At 51.3% G+C, this 14,890-nt stretch overlaps 1 protein-coding gene across 4 annotated transcripts in view; it reads right to left on the bottom strand.

Annotated features, from left to right (window-relative positions):
* The window catches only part of BCORL1 (BCL6 corepressor like 1), a 76,984-nt gene extending 62,543 nt beyond the window's left edge, over positions 1-14,441 (bottom strand). For 2 of the 4 annotated variants that reach the window (XM_055375586.2, XM_019019771.4), the window contains exon 1: positions 12,656-12,834. The gene's annotated coding sequence lies outside the window, so the exon portion shown is untranslated. Of the gene's footprint in view, positions 1-10,991; positions 11,079-12,655; positions 12,835-13,667; positions 13,748-14,086 lie in introns of those variants that run through there. The other 2 variants (XM_055375587.2, XM_055375589.2) reach the window with 2 other exon arrangements.
* Positions 14,442-14,890: the final 449 nt, after the last annotated feature.

The following is a 14,890-nucleotide window of genomic DNA, read 5'->3' as shown; positions in this document are numbered from 1 at the left end:
ATGATCTAATACATATAAGGGTATTCGAAAATTCTCCTCAATCTTTACCCCCAATATCTATATTCCCTCATCTTTCCCTACCATTAACCAAATATTCCCTGAAACTCAAGAGTCCCATAGAGAGGCCAGACGTGGTGGCTCATGCCTGTAATCCCAGCACTTTGGGAGGCCGAGGTGGGTGGATAACTTGAGGTCAGGAGCTCGAGACCATCCTGGTCCACATGGTGAAACCCCATCTCTACTAAAAATACAAAAATTAGTCAGGCCTAGTGGTGGGCACCTGTAATCCCAGCTACTCAGGAGGCTGAGGCGGGAGAATCGCTTGAACCTGGGAGGCAGAAGTTGCAGTGAGCCAAGATCATGCCACTGCAGTCTAGCCTGAGCAACAGAGCGAGGCTCTGTCTTGGAAAAAAAAAAAAGAAGTCCCATAGACATGCCCCCAAACACTTTACTTTGCTTCCCTTCATGCCAAGTTGGTTCCTCTACTACTGCACACACAAAATCAACTAGAAATAATCTGCCAGGCAATTTAAAGGAGAAAGAAGGGCCCTTTCTGCTGTTCATCCCAAACTTCTGCCTGACTAAAAATCTATTCTAACACTTTCTACTTCCCCTGGATTTTTTTTTTCCTATCCAAATTTCCACTGATATCTACCCCAAGGGATCAGTCGTATAAGGCATATTGTATCTTTTGCCCAGATACATTAATTCTGGTATTTAGTGGGAAGGCTAAGTAGTTGCCGGCATATAGGTCTAGCATGGACCCCTTCATAGACTCTTTGGGTACTTCCATGTCTAAAACCTTACCTATAAACATTTATGAGACTGGATACAAAGGAATGTTAACTGCCTGTTAAACACATGAGCGTTTATCATTCAAATGAATGTAGTTACCCCAAAGTAGTCGCCTCAGGAGGCTGGACAGTTATCTCAGCCGAGCGGCCAGGGCTTGCAATCTCCCTGGAGTTCCTCTGTGAGCATTAGCATCCAGACCAATACTACGCCCTTTTCACTCTCCTCATTAGTGCTGGAACCCATCCTTTCAGGGTCGATCTGATGTTTAGGAACATCCAAAATCCATTCAGAACAATCTACTCAAACAGCAGCAATATTAAACAAAACCATCTAATCAAGTAATGCCTTGAAAAGTGATATACTCTAGCACCCATAGCCTACACTGCAGTGGGAAAACTTGGAGAACACTCCCAGTCCCCACTTCTCAGCCATCTCAGACTATCTCTCTATGTCCACTTACCATGTCACCTGCAAAATGGGAATAAACTACTAGTCCCTACTAAAAATTTGGAATAACATGAAAGCACTTAGAAAAGGACCATAGACTGGCCGGACGTGGTGGCTCACGCCTGTAATCCCAGCACTTTGGGAAGCCAAGGCAGGCGATCACCTGAGGTCAGGAGTTCAAGACCAGCCTGGCCAACATGGTGAAACTCTGTCTCCACTAAAAACACAAAAAATTAGCTGGGCATGGTGGGGGGGCATCTGTAATCCCAGCTACTCGGGAGGCTGAGGCAGCAGAATCGCTTGAATCTGGGGGGTCAGAGCTGAGATTGTGCCATTGCACACCAACCTGAGCTACAAAAGCAAGACTCTATCTCAAAAAAATAAATAAATAAAATAAAAATTAAAAAATAAAAAAAAGGACCATACGTAATCTATTCCAAGAATGAAGTAGTCAAATGCAAAAGCTTTAATCTTTTGCTTACATTTTATTTCTTTCTTTGAGACGGGTCTTGCTCTGTAACCCAGGCTGGAGTACAATCGCATGATCATAGCTCACCGCAACCTTGACCTCCCAGGCTCAAGCAATCCTCCTACCTCAGCCTCTCAAGCAGCTGGGACCACAGGTGTGCACCACCACACCTGGCTAATTTAAAATTTTTTTCAGTACAGTCAGGGTCTCCCTATGTTGCCTAGGCTGGTCTCAAACTCCTGGCCTCAAGCAGTCCTCCTGCCTTTGCCTCCCAAAGTGCTGAGATTATAGGCGTGAGCCAGCATGCCTGGCCTCACTTACATTTTCATACCGCCAGATTCTTTTTGCTTTCTACCCATTGCTATGATACTTTTTTCTTATTATTCAAACAGTACTCACTTCCATTTCCTGCTGTAAGAAAATTACTTTACTCCATTTAACAAAAACACCTCATCATAGCTTTATAATAAACCTAGGCTCTAGCTACAAGATTTTATACAACTTCTAGATGTCACGCAAAACTTAAGTGATCATTGTGAAATTAATCAGTCCTTTCAAAAGGCAAAGCAACCTCAAAATGTCACCCTAAATAGCTAGGGTCATTTTTTGAGTACTTCTAATTTCCGCTAGAACAAAAACACAAATTGGCTTCCCTCAATCTTGGTCTTCAGCAGGACCATATAAATATTTAGTGTGTTTTTCACACTCTAAACTTGAATCATTGTAATATGAGACATTCTGAATCCCTTTTGAGATGCTTCTGGGTCCTGCCTGCCATAGACTGTGACAGTGGCCCTCTGGTGTCTCCATTTCAGTATACTATATTCATGATACGCAATTTTTCACCTAAAGACAATTCCTAGCTGGGCGCACTGGCTCACGCCTGTAATCCCAACACTGAGAGGCCAAGGCAGACAGATCACTTAAGCCCAGGAGTTCCAGACCAGCCTTGGCAACATGGTGAAACCCCGTCTCTACAAAAAATACAAAAATTAGCCAGTCTCATAACCCGGTCTCTAAATATATATATATGGTTTTAAAAAAGACAATTCTTCCTCACCCAACTTTTGCTTTTATAAAAGTCTCCTGGACTACATAACACAGATATTTGGAGAGACCATTATCAGGTTATTCTTTCCATTTTCTCACAACAGAACAGACTCAGCTATGGGTTCAACTAATTTTATATATATTATTCATTCAAAGGTGTATCTATACAGCTTTCATTAAACAGTATTAGCTCAAAGAGTTTGTTGTTGTTATTTTGAGACTGGGTCTCAACTCTGTCACCTGGGCTGAAGTGCACTGGCACAATCACAGCTCACTGTAGCGGCACTCCCGGGCTCAAGTGGCCCTCCCACCTCAGCTTCCCAAGTAGCTGGGACTATAGACACATGCCACCACACCTGGCGCCACCAAGCCCAGGTAATTTTTGTATTATTTTGTAGAGACAGGGTCTCGCTACATTGCCCAGGCTGGTCTTGAACTCCTAGGCTCAAGCGATCTGCTAGCCTCGGCCTCCCAAAGTGGTGGGATTATAGGCGTGAGCCACTGTGCCTGGCCCAAAAATTATTTTAAAAATCAGCTGTGCCTGGTGGTATGGGCCTGTGGTCCTAGCTACTCGGGAGGATGAAGTGGGAAGATCACTTGAGCTCGGGAGGTCGAAGCTGCAGTGAGCCGAGTTTGCACCACTCCACTTCAGCCTGGGCAATAGAGCAAGACTCCATCTCAGAAACAAAAATAAAATAAAAAGCGCCAGGCACGGTGGCTCACGCCTGTAATCCCAGCACTTTGGGAAGCCGAGGTGGATGGATCACGAGGTCAGGGGTTCGAGACCAGCCTGACCAACATGGTGAAACCCCGTCTCTACTAAAAATACAAAAAAAAAATTAGCTGGGCGTGGTGGCAGGCGCCTGTAATCCCAGCTACCCAGGAGGCTGAGGCAGGAGAATTGCTTGAACCCGGGAGATGGAGGTTGCAGTGAGCCGAGATCGCGCCACTGCACTCCAGCCTGGGCAGCAGAGCAAGACTCTGTCTCAAAAAAAAATAAAAATAAAAATAAAAATTTCTGTGAGGCACAGTGGCTCACACCTGTAATCCCAGCACTTTGGGAAGTTAAGACAGGAGGAATGCTGGAGCTCAGGAGTTTAAGAGCAGCCTGGGCAACACAGGGAGACCCTGTCTCTACTAAAAATAAAAATAAAAACAATTGTCCGGGCATGGTGGCCTGTCCCAGCTACTCAGGAGGCTGAGGCAACAGGGCCAGACCCTGTCTCAAAAATAAATAAATAGACTAGGCGCAGTGGCTCACGCCTGTAATCCCAACACTTTGGGAGGCCAAGGCAGCCGGATCACTTGAGGTCAGGAGTTCGAGACCAGCCAGGCCAACATGGCAAAACCCCATCTCTACTAGAAAATTACAAAAATCAGCCAGGCGTCGTGGTGGGTGCCTATAATCCCAGCTACTCAGAAGGCTGAGGCAGGAGAATCACTTGAAACCAGGAGGCGGAGGTTGCAGTGAGCCAAGATTGCACCACTGCACTCCAGCCTGAGCAACAAGAACGAAACTCTATCTCAAAAAATAAATAAATAATATAAATACAAAAATTAGCCATGCGTGGTGGCTCACACCTGTAGTCCCAGCTACATAGGAGGCTGAGGCAGAAGAATCGCTTGAACCCGGGAGGCAGAGGTTGCAGTAAGCCGAGATCACACCACTGCACTCTAACCTGGGCGACAGAGTGAGGCTCGGTTTTAAATAAATCAATCAATAAACAAATAAATTAATTAATTAAATAAACACAACAGCCCTTTTCAGAAAGCAATGGTTTTTAAAAATGTCACCCATGGCCTGAAATGTTCCCTAGAGTTTCAACTGGATATACACTCCTCAGTTCCTGTCCTGAACTATTGAGCAGTGTTACAGCATAGCTGTTAAGGAAGCCGCCACTTCCACCTCAAAGGTAGATGCAGTGATGAGTCAAGCTTTCTTCCTAGCACATAGTAAATGCCAAATGTGTACTAATACAACAGGAATATGAAGAAAGAGGACAGAGAATCAAGATATAAGGGGACCACTGAGAAGCTGTTGATAGTTTTCATGCTGCCACCATGTTTACTATAACATAATAGGATACAATTGAACAAGAAAAATTAGATAATAATATAATAATAGGGCCGGGCACAGTAGCTCATGCCTGTAATCCCAGCACTTTGGGAGGCCAAGGCGGGCGGATCACAAGGTCAGGAGATTGAGACCATCCTGGCTAACACGGTGAAACCCCGTCTCTACTAAAAATACAAAAAATTAGCCAGGCACGGTGGTGGGCGCCTGTAGTCCCAGCTACTCAGGAGGCTGAGGCAGGAGGATGGCGTGAATCTAGGAGGCGGAGCTTGCAGTGAGCCGAGATAGCGCCACTGCACTCCAGCCTGGGCAAAAGAGCAAGACTCCATCTCAAAAAAGAAAAAGAAGAAAAAAAATATATATATATATATATAAAATAATAGGTCCCATTTATTGAGCACCTACTATGGGCCTGGGATGATTTTGTGTAATCCTCACAGCCCTGTGAAATTGGTATTATCATCTCCATTGTATAGATGAGAAAACTGAGGCTCAACAAAGTTAAGTGGGCCGGGCATGGTGGCCCATGCCTGTAATCCCAGCACTTTAGGAGGCTGAGGTGGAAGGATCACCTGAGGTCAGGAGTTCGAGACCAGCCTGGCCAACACGGCAAAACCCCATCTCTACTAAAAATACAAAAATTAGCTGGATGTGGTGCTGGGCGCTTGTAATCCCAGCTACTCGAGAGGCTGAGGCACAAGAATCGCTTGAACCCAGGAGGTGCAGGTTGCAGTGAGCCAAGATAGCACCACTGCACTTCAGCCTGGGTGACAGAGCAAGACTCTGTCTAAAAAAAAAAAAAAAAAAAGAAAGAAAGAGAGTTAAGTGAAGACCTGGCACGGTGGCTCATGCCTGTAATCCCAACATGTTGGGAGGTTGAGGTGGGCAGATCACTTCAGGTCAGGAGTTCAAGACCGGCCTGGCCAACATGGTGAAACCCCGTCTCTACTAAAAATACAGAAGTTAGCCAGGCATGGTGGTGGGCACGTTTAATCCCAGCTACTCAGGAGGCTGAGGTGGGAGAATAGCTTGAACCCAGGAGACGGAGGTTGCAGTGAGCCGAGATCGCACCACTGTACTCCAGCCTGGGCAACAGAGCTAGACTGTCTCCGGTTTAAAAAAAAAAAAAAAAAAGACGGGTGCGGTGGCTCACGCCTGTAATCCCAGCACTTTGGGAGGCCAAGATGGGCAGATCACGAGCTCAGGAGATTGAGACCATCCTGGCTAACACGGTGAAACCCCGTCTCTACTAAAAAAAAAAAAAAAAAAAAAAAAAAAAAAAAAAAAAAAATTAGCCGGGCATGGTGGCGGGTGCCTGTAGTCCCAGCTACTTGCGAGGCTGAGGCAGGAGAATGGCTTGAACCCGGGCAGCGGAGCTTGCAGTGAGCCGAGATCATGCCACTACACTCCAGCCTGGGTGACAGAGTCAGACTCTGTCAAAAAAAAGAACGAAAGTAAGTTAAGTGACTTGCCTCCTGCCACATAGCTAAGAAGTAGAACAGCAAGCACTCTAACCTGAGGTTGTCTGTCTTCAAAGCCCCCCCCAGGCAATTCTGAGGAGCTCAAGTTTGAGAACCACTGTACTATACTAACTGGGGTGTGGTACAACCAAGTTAAACTGAGTAAAGCCTCATTATCAGAAGATAATCATCTCATGGATTCAGGTATACAGTGCATCAACTCACCTCTGCGATCATAGTCATATACAGTGCACTTCTCCACAAAACTTGGAAAAGCAAAAATCTGCTTGTTCTCCTTGTCCCTGGACATCAGCATTATAACAAAACTCAACAGTACCCTTAAATGGCACTAACACTATGATTTCTAGGCATACCTTAGTAATGAGGTAACCAAATTTTGTTTCTCAGCAGACCCATGGTAAGGAAGCCCAAAACACAAAGCTTTCCCTGCTCCTTGGTACTCTGGATTCCTCACGGACCTTCAGCTTAAGGTTTTCTTAAAATACAAATGAAGAGGTATCCTGCCTCACATACTGTGATGAGTAAATCTGAAAATTACCACATTTTACAAATAATATATCAGCTGTATTCAAATTCATCATAATTCATTGACCAGGGAAAATATGACCTTGACATGCAGCCTGCAGTTACTTTTTTTTTAAAAAAAAAAGATCCTTTTTTATGTTTTATGGGGAAAAGGTCACTTCTGCTTAGAATAAAAAAGAAAACTAGAACAGCATATTTGAATTACAGGGATAGAAACACAGAGTTAAATTTTACTCTTGACCAGAATGAAACTTCAGTTTGCCAAAGAAAGTTCTCATCATAAAAGATTGCTTTTAAGTTATGAACAGTGGGAAAGGGAATGATTTAATTTAGAAAAAGAACCATTTCTACATTATTTTAAGGATAACCATTCAAAAATGGGCATTAATAAAGCCTAGTTCATATGTAAAATTATATCAAATACTGTACTAGCATCCTAGTGGCCGAAAAGTAGATATTACCTCCCTCTTTGGCCATCCTGACACTAAACACTCTGGCAACCATGGACTCACACCTAATTCAAACTCCAGCATTAAGAAACTTCCCTTCTCTTTGAAAACTCGAAGACCTAGGGTCTTCCCTCTGGGTTATGTAATCATCAGTGGCTTCTCCCTTTTCCTATTCTACCCCAACAATTGTGTCACTTTCTCCAGCACCCTCTCTGTTCCACTCCGGTGTTCACTTTCCCACCCAAACTTGACCTCGAATTTCTTCACTCTGATTCTGATGCTGATTGGCCCTGAAGAACAGCTCTCTACTCTCTTTGGCTGTTCTATTTCATCCCAAGCTTAGCTCAGCCCAGAATCAATGAATTACTCCATGTGGCCTCCAGTCCAAGCCCTGATTAGAGCCTCTCTTCCATGCCCCTAACCCCACCCTCCAATTCTGGCCCACAGGCTCTCATGTCACTCAGTTTTTTATCCAGTTTCACCCTGGAATTTCCATCACTCATCTCCTGATACCTAGGATCCTTCCCACCTGCAGACTGGAAACACTGGTGGATTCCCACTTTTTCCTTCTTTCAAGGCCACTCTATTTAGGACAGTGAATCCCTCCCCCCATTCAGTATCCTTACTTTAATCTAGATTTTCTAATTAATGTTTAGATGTGTAAGGCCTGGATCCCAGCTAACCTCTGCTTCCTGGGCCCTCTCAGGGCAGTGGCTATCAAAGGCAAGCTTTTCCGCTCCCTAACACCGGCTCCAAAAGATATCTGAGTAAATATCTTCCTCCTTTGGCTCTTAATTCCTCTCTTTTTCTCTCACATTCTGCATTTTAACCTGTATATAATCTCTAAGTTCCCTATTTCCTTATGGATAAATATGCTTGTATTTCTCTCTAAATGCCAGTTTCTCCCCTACCCTACTTTTACCCCACATATTCCTTCTCTCTTGCCCCAACCTTAGTGATTCCAGCATGAAATTGTAAAGAGCTTTAAGAGTTCTTCAAAGTTTACTTTGGAAAACATTGTCCTAGAGATTTCAAGGTTTGACTTTTTCCTTAGCTGGCCCTTACATGGGACCAGTGATGATCACCTTTCTTTTCCTTTCATTGCTCAACCAGCCCTCTTCCTGACTTCTCTTTCTTGCCTTCCTTCCCTCTAGTGTCCAAGTCCTTTTTTCCCATAATTCTGTTTCTCTCAAAGAAGCCCTTCCCTACAACCCATAATCCAACCAATAGTGTCCTGAGATCCTCCACTCCCCGTACTGAACATTTTTTCTTTTTTCTTTTCTTTTTTTTTTTTTCTGTTTTTTTGTTGTTTTTGAGATGGACTCTCGCTCTGTTGCCCAGGCTGGAGTGCAGTGGCACGATCTTGGCGCACTGCAACCTCCACCTCCCGGGTTCAAGCAATTCTTGTGCCTCCACCTCCCAAGTAGCTAGGATTACAGGCACGCCCCACCACACCTGGCTAATTTTTGTGATTTTAGTAGAAACGGGGTTTCACCATGTTGGCCAGGCTGGTCTTGAACTCCTGACCTCAAGTGATCTGCCTGCCTTGGCCTCCCAAACTGCTGGGGTTACAGGAGTGAGCCACTGCACCCGGCCCATTTTTTTCTATTTCATGAACTGCATCATAAATGAAGCAGAGCCCTGTGGAGGACCCCTCTTTTCTTCCCAAGAATGTCTATGTCACTGAGAAAGGGATCCTCCCTCTTTATCTACGCTTTCCTGGCAAATCAAAATAGCCAGACCCACATGAGTGTTTTTGGTGCAGCCATCATGTCTTGTGGAACTCCCTCCACTCTGCCCTATGCAGACTCCAGCAGCAGAGCTTGCCGGGGCCTTAGCTTTTCTCTGCCCTATGCCAACGATTTGTTTTGCTGTCCCTTCCTTATTGGCCTATTCTAAAAATTTGCTGTCCCTTCCTTATTGGCCTATTCTAAAAAAAATTTTTTTAAATCCTCCTGAACTCAGACAAGGGAGAGGCGAAACCCCTCTCCTTCCTCATCAATGACTTACAGCCAGGACAAAAATAAACTGGGCCGGGTGGATCACCTGAGGTCAGGAGTTCAAGACCAGCCTGGCCAACATGGTGAAACCCTGTCTCTACTAAAAATACAAAAAATTAGCCAGGCGTGGTGGCGGGCACCTGCAGTCCCAGCTACTCTGGAGGGTAAGGCAGGAGAATCACCTGAACCCAGGAGGCGGAGGTTACAGTGAGCTGAGATTGTGGCACTGCACTCCAGCCTGGGCGACTGAGACTCCATCTAAAAAAAAAAGAAAAGAAAAGAAACCTAACCACCCTTGTTGCAAAGCTGGTATCAGGATCAGCCCTCTTAAGGTCAATTTTAGTCAGGCTCTGTGCCCCAAGGCCTGTACCTTTCATCCCTCACATCTGCCCCAAGGGCAGTTGCCTAAGTTGCCCTGTCAAAAGATGTCCGCCTAACAACATCGTCATGACTTAGTCAAGATGGCCACATCCCTAAACTCTACTATCAACCTTCAGATTCTCTTAACTTGACTCACCAAGCCCCTTGCTCTTCCCAGCTCCCTCAATCTTTGCTACTAACTTTTTGCCTCCATCGAAATTTTACAGGCTCCTCCCCAGCCTTTTGCTTCTATTTGGAGACCCGGGATGATTCTTAAAATTAGGTTATCCCATTTAATCCCCAGTGGAATCCCCCAAATTTCTCTCCTACATACTGCCATCTTTAGTACCACATGGTGACATCATCATTCAATTAAAGTACCCTAAACTGTGCACCAGACATCCTCCACTGTGCCATCTACCATCTTCCCCAAAATAAAGCTCCCTCAATTCCAACATTCAAGGACAGGACATATCAACAGAAAAGTAAATAACCTTAAAACTCCCTTCCAACCTTGAAATTTTATAATCAACCTAATCCACTCCCAACCCCAAATGCAATCCACATTTATTTTCCCATGTAACTCAACGGCGTGCTTTTGAGAAAGAGCCTTCTAAGTTGAAAGAACCACAGGGCTAACCACTGTAACGCTAACCTACAACTCATCTCCAGAAGTCTCACTGAAGATTTTTGCAATTGTACTCCACCTCTGTACCACAGGGACGACCTCCAAACTGCCTTAACAGTAGTCAAGCTGTGGCACAAAGTTACCGGGCCCCCTTCCCACACTAACGTAAAGAGCCTCTAAACCCTGGGCTAGATGCTTGCTCGCCAAAGGATGCCTGTCTTTACTGTCTACTCCAGGAGACACCAAGAATGAATATCACCCCATCGACAGTTTCGATCAGCCAACACTGAAAATTTCAAAACAATAAAACAAAAACATAGTGCTTCCACTCAGGGAGGGAGGAGGTGCGAGCGGAATAGAAGGGCACCCCCACGGGCCTGTGCTGTTGGCCTCCCGGGTTTGCAGTGTTTCCCTCCCACCTTTCCCCTCGACCACATCTTTCCCTACAACAATCTCCCGCACCTCCATAACGCGAAATCCCCAGCCGAGGTGCGGCCGGCTCCTCCCAGCCTTGCCCCGGACGTCCCTCTGGCCCAGCCTTCCTCTCGGCGGGACCCCGGCGAGGAGGGCCCCCTCCACCGACCAGTTCACCTCCCTATCCCTTCCCCGGCCTCTTGGCGCCCCTGCAGGGCTCTGTCCCGAAACCGAACCTCGAGGAGCCAAGCCCACGAGGCCAGTCGCGGGACCCACACCCCCCTTCCTTCTCCCAGCACCTCGTCCTCCATGCACCCGGCCCCCGGGGCTCCTCGTCGTCGTCGTCCCGGCTCGTACCGCCCCCCGTCGGGGGCTCCACCCCCCCGCCTGCCCCCGCCCCCAGGACGGCCCCCTCCCCACCGCGCGCCGCCTGCGCCCTCTGCCCCGGCACGGGACTCTCTTTGGCCTCCGTTCCCCGCCCAGAAGCGGCGGCGGCGGCGGCGGCGGCAACGGCTGCGGCGGCCCCAGCAGGAGCAGCAGCGGCGGCGGCGGCAGCGGCGGCGGCAGCAGCGCCGCCCCGGCCCCGCCCCGCCGCCCGCCGGAGCCCCACGCCCCGCCCGCCCGCCCCGCCGCCGGACTGCTCCCCCCGAAGCCCACCACTAAGCCCTCCCACTCCCCGGCCGCGATCCGCTCGAATCCAGCTCCGCTGGGCCTGCTGTCCCTTCCTCACGCCCCTTAGGACCCGGGGTGGGGGAGCCCTGGGGTTCGCGGCCATCCCTCTCCCTCCTTCTCCAAGGGCCGGGGGATTGCCCCTGATCCCGAAACCCGGCCCCGTAACCGGAGCCTCCCTCCTTCCAGCCCTCGGCTTCGCTCGCCGACCCCTTGCCTCCAGGCCTGGCGCGAAGCGGGTGGAGGGCTTGCACGCCGGATCTCCCCTCTGGCTTGCCGGTGCTAGTATGAATTGCCCCCGATCTCATCTTCCTTCAATTTAAGCCCCCTCCCCGCCGCGCCCGGCCCGGCGGCCCCCGCCCCTAGAGCGAGGGCAGCGGAGCCAGGGCGCTCCGAAGTCATCCCCCGCCTTTTTTCCAGGGACTCGGATAATTGCCCCTGCCCCCATCACAGCACTCCCACTCCCGAACCCAGGCCCCGCCGCCACCTAGGGGTACCCCTTACCCTACGGTTCCCGCACCCCAGCGCCGGGAAGAAAGCAGCCCTGAAGAGCACCCGTCGCACCTCCCCTCTGAGGTTGGAGGGTATTTTCTCCCGGTCTCTTCAACACTTCATCACGGACACCCCCCCCCCCAAAAAAAAAGCCTTTTCTCGCCCTGCCCTGCTAGCCAGCCTCCCTTCGGATCGTCGGATCCTTGGATCGGGGGTTGGGGTCAGGTAGTTAACAAGACCATAGCCTCCACCTCCCTTTCCGAGGAGTGGGGTAATTCCTATGGTTTCCCCCCCAGGATCAACCGACCCCCGTTTCCATGGAGACCCCCGCCCAGCCGGGAAGAAGACTCTCTCGGATTGTGGCGAACGAGTCTCACCTGGCTAAGAGAGAAGGGGGTCGAGAAGGGGGTAGGGCAAGTCAGGGGATGGGGTACGAAGGTGGGAAGTGGAGGGGAGCTGTCCCGAAGGGAGGGGCGAAGACATACCCAGCTCCAGGGAGCGCTACGTCCGGGGACACGAAGAGGACGGCGCCCCCGGGGGGCGAGCGGCCGCAGGGAGAAGAAGGAACAGGGTTGGAGAAAGGCTTAAGATAGAAAGAAGCGGGTGGGGGGATACGAAAAAGCCGGGGAGTCAAAAGGGGTGGAGGGATTGGGGGAGAGAGAAAAAAGACGCACCTGTTCCCGGGTCGGCTCCGCGGGGAGGCTCAGGCCGCCACCCGGGCTCCCTCTTACTCCCTTTTAACCGCCACCCGCCTAATACTGCCCCGATCTGATGCCCCCCTCCGCCCCTTATCGCCACCGACCTCCTTCTCCTCTCTCTCGGCGGCGGCGGCGGTCGGACTCTAGGAACTGAGAGGAAGAAGGGAGGGCTCAGCAAAGCGGAGGAGAGACAGAGCCACACACTGGCAGCAGCCGCGGCGAGCGAAAGAGTGAGGGGGAGAGCGGTGTGTGTGTGTGTCTGTGTGCGAGCGAAGCCTGGTGGAGTGGGTGCCGGTCGCAGGGCTCGACGGGAAGTGGAGTCCGGCTGGGTCCGCGGGCGGCGCCAACCCCCGCTCCACCGGACTACAACTCCCAGAATGCGGCCTACGCGGGTGGGGGGGAATGGGGAGGAGGAGGCGAAGGGAGGGAGCGAGCAAGAGAGGGAGGGACGAAAGCAGGGAGCAAGCGGCGGCGAAGGGGGCAGAGCCAAGCAGCCCCGGTGACACTGGGAGGGGAGGAGAGGAGGAGGGGATCGCTGAGAGGACCGAGCGGATTCCGGAGAGGGAGGCAGCAGTGGCTGCAGCAAGCCGGGCAAAAAGCTAGACTCCTGGGAGAGGCGGAGGCGCTCAATCTGCGGGGCTGCAGGAGCCCCACGTCCCCCCCGCACCTCGACGCCCCTCGAAGGGGGAGGTTGAGGAAGGGAGAGGGTCAGTGAGCCGCGGCCAAAGGGTTCTCTCTCTTTCTTCCAACGTTCTCCACCTTATGCCCCGACCTGACTTTCTCAGGCCACTGGTGCCGATCCAGTGTGCAAATCTCGAGACCCCAGATCTCCTCTGCCGGGCAGCGGAGAACAGACGCATTCAGTCCCCTTCTCCCAGGGGCCTGAGGGAGGCTCCCCTTGCAGGCAGGGCGTGACTCCCCCTTCTTCCCGCTCCCCCCCCACACCGTCGTCGCCACCCCCCCATCTCCCTCCCCGGAACCCCTCCCCTGAAGCCGGGGCTCGCCTCTCTCTCTCCCCGCCAAGACACGGAGTCCTTCTGGGGACGACTACCCAGCCCCCTCCCTTATACTGGGCCCCTACCCACCAGTATCCCCTTCTTAGCGTTGCCCCCTCACCGAAATAATGGTGGGGGCGACCCGAGTTGGACTGGTGGCTACTTTCCCTCCAAGGCTAGCCGTCCTTCGCCACGCCGACCCTGTGTAGAAATAGAGAAGCATATTAATACTCCCGTCCCCCCTCCCCCCCAGGTTTGAATACCCGTGGAAGTGGCTCACAAGAAAGAGGGGTTGGTAGTGGAAGTGAGCTAGGGGTGAATCCCAATCTTCAAACCTCATCCCTGCCATGGAAATCCAGGTATTCGCCTTTTGCTTAAAAGCCATTAAATCGCTTGGGTGGGGGGTAAATTATCTAAACCCCAATGTCCATGCGACTCGAAGCGACGCTACCTTGTAGGAATAAGATACGAACTAGGTTGCCGCCACGGGAAGGAAAGTATCCCCCACCCCCGTCGCTGTCCACCCCCAAAAACACATACCCCTAGGAGAGTCAGATGGCTGAAGAAGGGGGAAGGCGGTGGGAGTGCTGGAGAGTAAAAGGACTGTGGCGGGGAGGGTCCGCGGCCCCCACTACGAGAGCAGAATCCAGATGCTAAGAGGTGGGTGGGGGGTGCGGCACAATCGCAGACGGTGTCTTTCCTCGCTTTTCCCGGAATCGCCGCCCGATCACCGTCTAACACTCGGAGTTGCTTACCACTCAGTCCCCTAGCCCCATTTGTGCGCGTGAGGCGGCCAGAGCCCGGGAAGCCCGGGCACAAACTCCGCGGAAGCTGGCCTTCGCTGCCGCCGCGCTGCCGCGGGCCTCCCTCCCTCCGCTCGCGGCCCCGCCGATCTACCTTCGCCCCCGGCCGAGGCCAGACCCCGCTCACAACTCCACGCCCCTACTCCACCCCCGGCTCTCCCTCCCCTCGCCCTCTCCCTGCGGGTCCGGCCCAGCCCCTAGCGCCGCCCCGCCCTACCGCTCGGTCCAGAGCCCAGCAAGTGCCCCGAACTCGCCCCCCGCCCCCACGCCCAGGCCAGTCTGGCCAGGCCTGGTTTCCCCCTCCCGCCGCGCCCCGCCCCCGAATCCACGTCCTACTTCGCCACCCAACTCGGCCCGGTCGGGGTTCGGCCCGCGCCCACGCCACCGGAGTCCCCGATTCGGTCCGGTGTACGGCCACCCACCCCGCCCTTGCCTGGGTGCTGGCCTGGCCCGCTGCCTGCGCCCGCCGAGCCGGCCCAAGCGCGCGGTCCGGGTCCGGGTCCAGGTGCCGGCCTCGGTCCCGGCAGTGTTGCCGCGACTC

Source organism: Gorilla gorilla, chromosome X (genome assembly GCF_029281585.2).
Source record: "Gorilla gorilla gorilla isolate KB3781 chromosome X, NHGRI_mGorGor1-v2.1_pri, whole genome shotgun sequence".
NCBI classification, from domain to species: Eukaryota; Metazoa; Chordata; class Mammalia; order Primates; family Hominidae; genus Gorilla; species Gorilla gorilla.
The sequence above is the reverse complement of the archived record's forward strand: the minus strand, read 5'-3'. Positions and strand labels throughout refer to the sequence as shown.